The sequence below is a fragment of the Pristiophorus japonicus genome, unplaced genomic scaffold (assembly GCF_044704955.1).
Source record: "Pristiophorus japonicus isolate sPriJap1 unplaced genomic scaffold, sPriJap1.hap1 HAP1_SCAFFOLD_311, whole genome shotgun sequence".
In the NCBI taxonomy this organism is placed as follows: Eukaryota; Metazoa; Chordata; class Chondrichthyes; family Pristiophoridae; genus Pristiophorus; species Pristiophorus japonicus.
The window spans coordinates 753,739-766,036 of record NW_027252900.1 but is presented as its reverse complement, the minus strand read 5'-3'; the positions used below and the strand labels follow the sequence as shown (position 1 = coordinate 766,036).

The 12,298-nt window shown below is 50.6% G+C and overlaps 1 protein-coding gene across 1 annotated transcript in view; it reads left to right on the top strand.

The window, feature by feature from the left end:
* LOC139249388 (nuclear pore complex protein Nup155-like) overlaps positions 1–12,298 on the top strand; it is a 400,538-nt gene that overhangs the window by 41,585 nt on the left and 346,655 nt on the right. The window lies entirely within an intron of this gene.

Sequence of the window (12,298 nt, the reverse complement as noted above, 5' to 3'; positions counted from 1 at the left end):
GCACCCTGACCCGGGACTGTAACTGATTCTACACCCTGACCTGGGACTGTAACTGATTATACATCCTGACCCACGATTGCAACTGATTCTACACCCTGACACACGACTGTAACTGATTCTACACCCTGACCCACGACTGTAACTGATTCTACACCCTGACCCGGGACTTCAACTGATTCTACATCCTGACCCACGACTGTAACTGATTCTACACCCTATCCCACGACTGTAACTGATTCTACACCCTGACCCACGACTGCAACTGTTTCTACACCCTGACCTGGGACTGTAACTGATTCTACACCCTGACCTGGGACTGTAACTGATTCTACACCCTGACCCACGACTGCAACTGATTCTACACCCTGACCCGGGACTGTAACTGATTCTACATCCTGACCCACGACTGTAACTGATTCTACACCCTATCCCACGACTGTAACTGATTCTACACCTTGACCCACGACTGTAACTGATTCTACACCCTGACCCACGACTGTAACTGATTCTGCAGCCTGACCCGGGACTGTAACTGATTCTACACCCTGACCTGGGACTGTAACTGATTCTGCACCGTGACCCACGACTGTTACTGATTCTATACCCTGAAACGGGTCTGTAACTGATTCTACACCCTGACCTAGGACTGTAACTGATTCTACATCCTGACCCATGACTGTAGCTGATTCTGCATCCCGACCCACGACGGTAACTGATTCTACACCCTGACCCACGACTGTAACTGATTCTGCACCCTGACCCGGGACTGTAACTGATTCTACATCCTGACCCACGACTGTAACTGATTCTACACCCTATCCCACGACTGTAACTGATTCTACACCCTGACCCACGACTGTAACTGATTCTACACCCCGACCTGGGACTGTAACTGATTCTACACCCCGTCCCACGACTGTAACTGCTTCTACACCCTGACCCACGACTGTAACTGATTCTACACCCTGACCCGGGACTGCAACTGATCCTACACCCTGACCCATGACGGTAACTGATTCTACACCCTGACCCACGACTGAAACTGATTCTACACCCTGACCCACGACTGTAACTGATTCTACACCCTGACCCCGACTGTAACTGATTCTACACCATGACCCACGACTGTAACTGATTCTACACTCCGACCCACGACTGTAACTGATTCTACACCCTGACCCCGACTGCAACTGATTCTACACCCCGACCCACAACTGTAACTGATTCTACACCTTGACCCACGACTGTAACTGATTCTACACCCTCACCCACGACTGTAACTGATTCTACACCCTGATCCACGACTGCAACTGATTATACACCCTGACCCACGACTGTAACTGATTCTACACCCTGACCCACGACTGTAACTGATTCTACACCCTGACCCACGACTGTAACTGATTCTACACCCTGACCCGGGACTGCAACTGATTCTACACCCTGACCCACGACTGTTACTGATTCTGCACCCTGACCCACGACTGTTACTGATTCTACACTCTGACCCACGACTGTAACTGATTCTACACCCTAACCCACGACTGTAACTGATTATACACCTTGACCTGGGACTGTAACTGATTCTTCACCCTGACCCACGATTGCAACTGATTCTTCACCCTGACCCACGACTGTAACTGATTCTACATCCTGACCCACGACTGTAACTGATTCTGCACCCTGACCCACGACTGTAACTGATTCTTCACCCTGACCCACGACTGTAACTGATTCTACACCCTGACCCACGACTGTAACTGATTCTACATCCTGACCCACGACTGTAACTGATTCTGCACCCTGACCCACGACTGTAACTGATTCTACACCCTGACCCTGGACTGTAACTGATTCTACACCCTGACCTAGGACTGTAACTGATTCTACGTCCTGACCATGACTGTAACTGATTCGACACACTGACCCGGGACTGTAACTGATTCTACACCCTGACCCACGACTGTAACTGATTCTGCAACCTGACCCGGGACTGTAACTGATTCTACATCCCGACCCACGACTGTAACTGATTCTACACCCTGACCCACGACTGTAACTGATTCTACACCCTGACCCACGACTGTAACTGATTCTACACCCTGACCCGGGACTGCAACTGATTCTACACCACGTCCCACGACTGTAACTGCTTCTACACCCTGACTCACGACTGTAACTGATTCTACACCCTGACCCACGACTGTAACTGACTCTGCATCCTGACCCACGACTGTAACTGATTCTACACCCTGACCCACGACTGTAAGTGATTCTACAGCCTGACCCACGACTGTAACTGATTCTAGACCCTGACCCGGGACTGTAACTGATTCTACACCCTGACCACGACTGTAACTGATTCTGCACCCTGTCCCACGACTGCAACTGATTCTACACCCTAACTCACGACTGTAACTGATTCTGCACCCTGACCCCGGACTGCAACTGATTCTACACCCTGACCCACGACTGTAACTGATTCTTCACCCTGGCCCACGACTGTAACTGATTCTACAGCCTGACCCACGACTGTAACTGATTCTAGACCCTGACCCGGGAATGTTACTGATTCTACACCCTGACCCACGACTGTAACTGATTCTACACCTTGACCCACAACTGTAACTGATTCTACACCCTGACCCACGACTGTAACTGATTCTGCCCCCTGACCCACGACTGTAACTGATTCGAGACACTGACCCGGGACTGTAACTGATTCTACACCCTGACCACGACTAACTGATTCTACACCCTGACCCACGGCTGCAACTGATTCTACACCCTGACCCACGACTGTAACTGATTATAGACCTTGACCTGGGACTGGAACTGATTCTACACCCTAGCCCACGACTGTAACTGATTCTACACCCTGACCTACGATTGTAACTGATTCTTCACCCCGACCCAAGACTGTAACTTATTCTACACCCTGACCCACGACTGTAACTGATTCTACAGCCTGACCTACGATTGTAACTGATTCTTCACCCCGACCCAAGACTGTAACTTATTCTACACCCTGACCCACGACTGTAACTGATTCTACACCCTGACCCACGACTGCAACTGATTCTACACCCTGACCACGACTAACTGATTCTACACCCTGACCCACGACTGTAACTGCTTCTACTCCCTGACTCATGACTGTAACTGATTTTGCACCCTGACCCGGGACTGTAACTGATTCTACACCCTGACCCATGACTGTAACTGATTCTACACCCTGACCCACGACTGAAACTGATTCTACACCCTGACCCACGACTGTAACTGATTCTACACCCTGACCCCGACTGCAACTGATTCTACATCCTGACCCCGACTGTAACTGATTCTACACCCCGACCCACGACTGTAACTGATTCGACACCCTGACCCACGACTGTAACTGATTCTACACCCTGACCCACGACTGGAACTGATTCTACACCCTGACCTAGGACTGTAACTGATTCTACACCCTGACCCCGACTGTAACTGATTCTACACCCTGACCCGCGACTGTAACTGATTCGACACCCTGACCCACGACTGTAACTGATTCTAGACCCTGACCCGGGACTGTAACTGATTCGACACCCTGACCCACGACTGTAACTGATTCTAGACCCTGACCTAGGACTGTAACTGATTCTAGACCCTGACCCGGGACTGCAATTGATTCTACACCCTGACCCACGACTGTAACTGATTCTACACCCTGACCCACGACTGGAACTGATTCTACACCTTGACCCACAACTGTAACTGATTCTAGACCCTGACCCGGGACTGTAACTGATTCGACACCCTGACGCACGAGTGTAACTGATTCTACACCCTGACCCGGGACTGTAACTGATTCTACACCCTGACCCACGACCGTAACTGATTCTACACCCCGACCCACGACTGTAACTGATTCTAGACCCTGACCCACGACTGTAACTGATTCTACACCCTGACCCCGACTGTAACTGATTCTACACCCTGACCCGCGACTGTAACTGATTCGACACCCTGACCCACGACTGTAACTGATTCTAGACCCTGACCCGGGACTGTAACTGATTCTACACCCTGACCCGGGACTGTAACTGATTCTACACCCTGACCACGACTGTAACTGATTCTACACCCTGACCCACGACTGTTACTGATTCTACACCCTGACCCACGACTGTTACTGATTCTACACTCTGACCCACGACTGTAACTGATTCTACACCCTGACCCACGACTGTAACTGATTCTACACCCTGACCCACGACTGCAACTGATTCTACACCCTGACCCGGGACTGCAACTGATTCTACACCACGTCCCACGACTGTAACTGCTTCTACACCCTGACTCACGACTGTAACTGATTCTACACCCTGACCCACGACTGTAACTGACTCTGCATCCTGACCCACGACTGTAACTGATTCTACACCCTGACCCACGACTGTAAGTGATTCTACAGCCTGACCCACGACTGTAACTGATTCTAGACCCTGACCCGGGGCTGTAACTGATTCTACACCCTGACCACGACTGTAACTGATTCTGCACCCTGACCCACGACTGCAACTGATTCTACACCCTAACCCACGACTGTAACTGATTCTGCACCCTGACCCCAGACTGCAACTGATTCTACACCCTGACCCACGACTGTAACTGATTCTTCACCCTGGCCCACGACTGTAACTGATTCAACACCCTGACCCCGGACTGCAACTGATTCTACACCCTGACCCACGACTGTAACTGATTCTACACCCTGACCCACGACTGTAACTGATTCTACACCCTAACCCACGACTGTAACTGATTCTGCACCCTGACCCCGGACTGCAACTGATTCTACACCCTGACCCACGACTGTAACTGATTCTACACCCTGACCCACGACTGTAACTGATTCTACACCCTAACCCACGACTGCAACTGATTCTGCACCCTGACCCCGGACTGCAACTGATTCTGCACCCTGACCCACGACTGTAACTGATTCTATACCCTGACCTCGGACTGTAACTGACTCTACACCCTGACGCATGACTGTAACTGATTCGACACCCTGACCCGGGACTGGAACTGATTCTACACCCTGACCCACGACTATAACTGATTCTGCACCCTGACCCGGGACTGTAACTGATTCTACACCCTGACCTGGGACTGTAACTGATTATACATCCTGACCCACGATTGCAACTGATTCTACACCCTGACACACGACTGTAACTGATTCTACACCCTGACCCACGACTGTAACTGATTCTACACCCTGACCCGGGACTTCAACTGATTCTACATCCTGACCCACGACTGTAACTGATTCTACACCCTATCCCACGACTGTAACTGATTCTACACCCTGACCCACGACTGCAACTGTTTCTACACCCTGACCTGGGACTGTAACTGATTCTACACCCTGACCTGGGACTGTAACTGATTCGACACCCTGACCCGGGACTGTAACTGATTCTACACCCTGACCCACGACTGTAACTGATTCTACACCCTGACCCACGACTGCAACTGATTCTACACCCTGACCCGGGAATGTAACTGATTCTACATCCTGACCCACGACTGTAACTGATTCTACACCCTATCCCACGACTGTAACTGATTCTACACCTTGACCCACGACTGTAACTGATTCTACACCCTGACCCACGACTGTAACTGATTCTGCAGCCTGACCCGGGACTGTAACTGATTCTACACCCTGACCTGGGACTGTAACTGATTCTGCACCGTGACCCACGACTGTTACTGATTCTATACCCTGAAACGGGTCTGTAACTGATTCTACACCCTGACCTAGGACTGCAATTGATTCTACATCCCGACCCACGACTGTAACCGATTCTATACCCTGAAACGGGTCTGTAACTGATTCTACACCCTGACCTAGGACTGTAACTGATTCTACATCCTGACCCATGACTGTAGCTGATTCTGCATCCCGACCCACGACGGTAACTGATTCTACACCCTGACCCACGACTGTAACTGATTCTGCACCCTGACCCGGGACTGTAACTGATTCTACATCCTGACCCACGACTGTAACTGATTCTACACCCTATCCCACGACTGTAACTGATTCTACACCCTGACCCACGACTGTAACTGATTCTACACCCCGACCTGGGACTGTAACTGATTCTACACCCCGTCCCACGACTGTAACTGCTTCTACACCCTGACCCACGACTGTAACTGATTCTACACCCTGACCCGGGACTGCAACTGATTCTACACCCTGACCCATGACGGTAACTGATTCTACACCCTGACCCACGACTGAAACTGATTCTACACCCTGACCCACGACTGTAACTGATTCTACACCCTGACCCCGACTGTAACTGATTCTTCACCATGACCCACGACTGTAACTGATTCTACACTCCGACCCATGACTGTAACTGATTCTACACCCTGACCCCGACTGCAACTGATTCTACACCCCGACCCACAACTGTAACTGATTCTACACCTTGACCCACGACTGTAACTGATTCTACACCCTCACCCACGACTGTAACTGATTCTACACCCTGATCCACGACTGCAACTGATTATACACCCTGACCCACGACTGTAACTGATTCTACACCCTGACCCACGACTGTAACTGATTCTACACCCTGACCCACGACTGTAACTGATTCTACACCCTGACCCGGGACTGCAACTGATTCTACACCCTGACCCACGACTGTTACTGATTCTGCACCCTGACCCACGACTGTTACTGATTCTACACTCTGACCCACGACTGTAACTGATTCTACACCCTGACCCACGACTGTAACTGATTATACACCTTGACCTGGGACTGCAACTGATTCTTCACCCTGACCCACGATTGCAACTGATTCTTCACCCTGACCCACGACTGTAACTGATTCTACATCCTGACCCACGACTGCAACTGATTCTGCACCCTGACCCACGACTGTAACTGATTCTACTCCCTGACCCGGGTCTGTAACTGATTCTACACCCTGACCCATGACTGTAACTGATTCTACACCCTGACCCAGGACTGTAACTGATTATACACCCTGACCCAGGACTGTAACTGATTCTACACCCTGACCCACGACTGCAACTGATTCTGCACCCTGACCCACGACTGTAACTGATTTTGCACCCTGACCCACGACTGTAACTGATTCTTCACCCTGACCCACGATTGCAACTGATTCTTCACCCTGACCCATGACTGTAACTGATTCTACTCCCTGACCCACGACTGTAACTGATTCTACACCCTGACCCGGGTCTGTAACTGATTCTACACCCTGACCCATGACTGTAACTGATTCTACACCCTGACCCGGGACTGTAACTGATTCTTCACCCTGACCCATGACTGTAACTGATTCTACACCCTGACCCACGACTGTAACTGATTCTACACCCTGACCCGGGTCTGTAACTGATTCTACACCCTGACCCTGGACTGTAACTGATTCTACACCCTGACCTAGGACTGTAACTGATTCTACGTCCTGACCATGACTGTAACTGATTCGACACACTGACCCGGGACTGTAACTGATTCTACACCCTGACCCACGACTGTAATTGATTCTGCAGCCTGACCCGGGACTGTAACTGATTCTACACCCTGACCTGGGACTGTAACTGATTCTACATCCCGACCCACGACTGTAACTGATTCTACACCCTGACCCACGACTGTAACTGATTCTACACCCTGACCCACGACTGTAACTGATTCTACACCCTGACCCGGGACTGCAACTGATTCTACACCACGTCCCACGACTGTAACTGCTTCTACACCCTGACTCACGACTGTAACTGATTCTACACCCTGACCCACGACTGTAACTGACTCTGCATCCTGACCCACGACTGTAACTGATTCTACACCCTGACCCACGACTGTAAGTGATTCTACAGCCTGACCCACGACTGTAACTGATTCTAGACCCTGACCCGGGACTGTAACTGATTCTACACCCTGACCACGACTGTAACTGATTCTGCACCCTGTCCCACGACTGCAACTGATTCTACACCCTAACCCACGACTGTAACTGATTCTGCACCCTGACCCCGGACTGCAACTGATTCTACACCCTGACCCACGACTGTAACTGATTCTTCACCCTGGCCCACGACTGTAACTGATTCAACACCCTGACCCGGGAATGTTACTGATTCTACACCCTGACCCACGACTGTAACTGATTCTACACCCTGACCCACGACTGAAACTGATTCTACACCCTGACCCCGACTGCAACTGATTCTACACCCTGACCCACGACTGTAACTGATTCTACACCTTGACCCACAACTGTAACTGATTCTACACCTTGACCCACAACTGTAACTGATTCTACACCCCGACCCACGACTGTAACTGATTCTACACCTTGACCCACAACTGTAACTGATTCTACACCCTGACCCACGACTGTAACTGATTCTGCACCCTGACCCACGACTGTAACTGATTCGAGACACTGACCCGGGACTGTAACTGATTCTACAGCCTGACCTACGATTGTAACTGATTCTTCACCCCGACCCACGACTGTAACTGATTCTACACCCTGACCCACGACTGTAACTGACTCTGCATCCTGACCCACGACTGTAACTGATTCTACACCCTGACCACGACTGTAACTGATTCTACACCCTGACCCACGACTGCAACTGATTCTACACCCTGACCCACGACTGTAACTGATTCTACACCCTGACCCGGGACTGTAACTGATTCTACACCCTGACCCATGACTGTAACTGATTCTACACCCTGACCCACGACTGAAAATGATTCTACACCCTGACCCACGACTGTAACTGATTCTACACCCTGACCCCGACTGTAACTGATTCTACACCATGACACACGACTGTAACTGATTCTACACCCTGACCACGACTGTAACTGATTCTGCACCCTGACCCACGACTGCAACTGATTCTACACCCTGACCCACGACTGTAACTGATTCTACACCCTAACCCACGACTGTAACTGATTCTGCACCCTGACCCCAGACTGCAACTGATTCTACACCCTGACCCACAACTGTAACTGATTCTACACCCTGACCCACGACCGTAACTGATTCTACACCCTGACCCACGACTGTAACTGATTCTAGACCCTGACTCACGACTGTAACTGATTCTACACCCTGACCCGGGACTGTAACTGATTCTACACCCTGACCCCGACTGTAACTGATTCTACACCATGACCCACGACTGTAACTGATTCTACACTCCGACCCACGACTGTAACTGATTCTACACCCTGACCCCGACTGCAACTGATTCTACACCTTGACCCACAACTGTAACTGATTCTACACCCTGACCCACGACCGTAACTGATTCTACACCCTGACCCACGACTGTAACTGATTCTAGACCCTGACCCGGGACTGTAACTGATTCTACACCCTGACGCACGAGTGTAACTGATTCTGCACCCTGACCCGGGACTGTTACTGATTCTACACCCTGACCCCGACTGTAACTGATTCTACACCCTGACCCCGACTGTAACTGATTCGACACCCTGACCCACGACCGTAACTGATTCTACACCCTGACCCACGACTGTAACTGACTCTGCATCCTGACCCACGACTGTAACTGATTCTACACCCTGACCACGACTGTAACTGATTCTACAGCCTGACCTACGATTGTAACTGATTCTTCACCCCGACCCACGACTGTAACTGATTCTACACCCTGACCCACGACTGTAACTGACTCTGCATCCTGACCCACGACTGTAACTGATTCTACACCCTGACCACGACTGTAACTGATTCTACAGCCTGACCTACGATTGTAACTGATTCTTCACCCCGACCCACGACTGTAACTGATTCTACACCCTGACCCACGACTGTAACTGACTCTGCATCCTGACCCACGACTGTAACTGATTCTACACCCTGACCACGACTGTAACTGATTCTACACCCTGACCCACGACTGCAACTGATTCTACACCCTGACCCACGACTGTAACTGATTCTACACCCTGACCCGGGACTGTAACTGATTCTACACCCTGACCCATGACTGTAACTGATTCTACACCCTGACCCACGACTGAAAATGATTCTACACCCTGACCCACGACTGTAACTGATTCTACACCCTGACCCCGACTGTAACTGATTCTACACCATGACCCACGACTGTAACTGATTCTACACCCTGACCACGACTGTAACTGATTCTGCACCCTGACCCACGACTGCAACTGATTCTACACCCTGACCCACGACTGTAACTGATTCTACACCCTAACCCACGACTGTAACTGATTCTGCACTCTGACCCCAGACTGCAACTGATTCTACACCCTGACCCACAACTGTAACTGATTCTGCACCCTGACCCCAGACTGTAACTGATTCGACACCCTGACCCACGACCGTAACTGATTCTACACCCTGACCCACGACTGTAACTGATTCTAGACCCTGACTCACGACTGTAACTGATTCTACACCCTGACCCGGGACTGTAACTGATTCTACACCCTGACCCCGACTGTAACTGATTCTACACCATGACCCACGACTGTAACTGATTCTACACTCCGACCCACGACTGTAACTGATTCTACACCCTGACCCCGACTGCAACTGATTCTACACCTTGACCCACAACTGTAACTGATTCTACACCCTGACCCACGACCGTAACTGATTCTACACCCTGACCCACGACTGTAACTGATTCTAGACCCTGACCCGGGACTGTAACTGATTCTACACCCTGACGCACGAGTGTAACTGATTCTGCACCCTGACCCGGGACTGTTACTGATTCTACACCCTGACCCCGACTGTAACTGATTCTACACCCTGACCCCGACTGTAACTGATTCGACACCCTGACCCACGACCGTAACTGATTCTACACCCTGACCCACGACTGTAACTGATTCTAGACCCTGACCCGGGACTGTAACTGATTCTACACCCTGACGCACGAGTGTAACTGATTCTGCACCCTGACCCGGGACTGTTACTGATTCTACACCCTGACCCGGGACTGTTACTGATTCTACACCCTGACCCCGACTGTAACTGATTCTACACACTGACCCGCGACTGTTACTGATTCTACACCCTGACCCACGACTGTAACTGATTCTACACCCTGACCCACGACTGTAACTGATTCTACACCCTGACCCACGACTGTAACTGATTCTACACCCTGACCCACGACTGTAACTGATTCGACACCCTGACCCACGACTGTAACTCATTCTACACCCTGACCCGGGACTGTAACTGATTCTACACCCCGATCCACGACTGTAACTGATTAACTGATTCTGCACCCTGACACCACGACTGTGACTGATTCTAAACCCTGACCCACGACTGTAACTGATTCTACACCCTCACCCACGACTGTAACTGATTCTACACCCTGACCCGGGTCTGTAACTGATTCTACACCCTGACCCACGACTGTAACTGATTCTTCACCCTGACCCACGATTGTAACTGATTCTTCACCCTGACCCACGACTGTAACTGATTATACATCCTGACCCACGACTGTAACTGATTCTGCACCCTGACCCACGACTGTAACTGATTCTACACCCTGACCCATGACTGTAACTGATTCTACACCCTGACCCACGACTGTAACTGATTCTACACCCTGACCCGGGTCTGTAACTGATTCTACACCCTGACCATGGACTGTAACTGATTCTACACCCTGACCTAGGACTGTAACTGATTCTACGTCCTGACCATGACTGTAACTGATTCGACACCCTGACCCGGGACTGTAACTGATTCTACACCCTGACCCACGACTGTAACTGACTCTGCACCCTGACGCATGAGTGTAACTGATTCTACACCCTGACCCGGGACTGCAACTGATTCTACACCCTGACCCACGACTGTAACTGATTCTACACCCTGACCCAGGACTGTAACTGATTCTAAATCCTGACCCACGACTGTAACTGATTCTACACCCTGACCCACGACTGTAACTGATTCTGCATCCTGACCCACGACTGTAACTGATTCTACCTCCCGACCCACGACTGTAACTGATTCTGCATCCTGACCCACGACTGTAACTGATTCTACACCCTGACCCACGACTGTAACTGTTTCTACACCCTGACCTGGGACTGTAACTGACTCTGCATCCTGACCCACGACTGTAACTGATTCTACACCCTGACCCACGACTGTAAGTGATTCTACAGCCTGACCCACGACTGTAACTGATT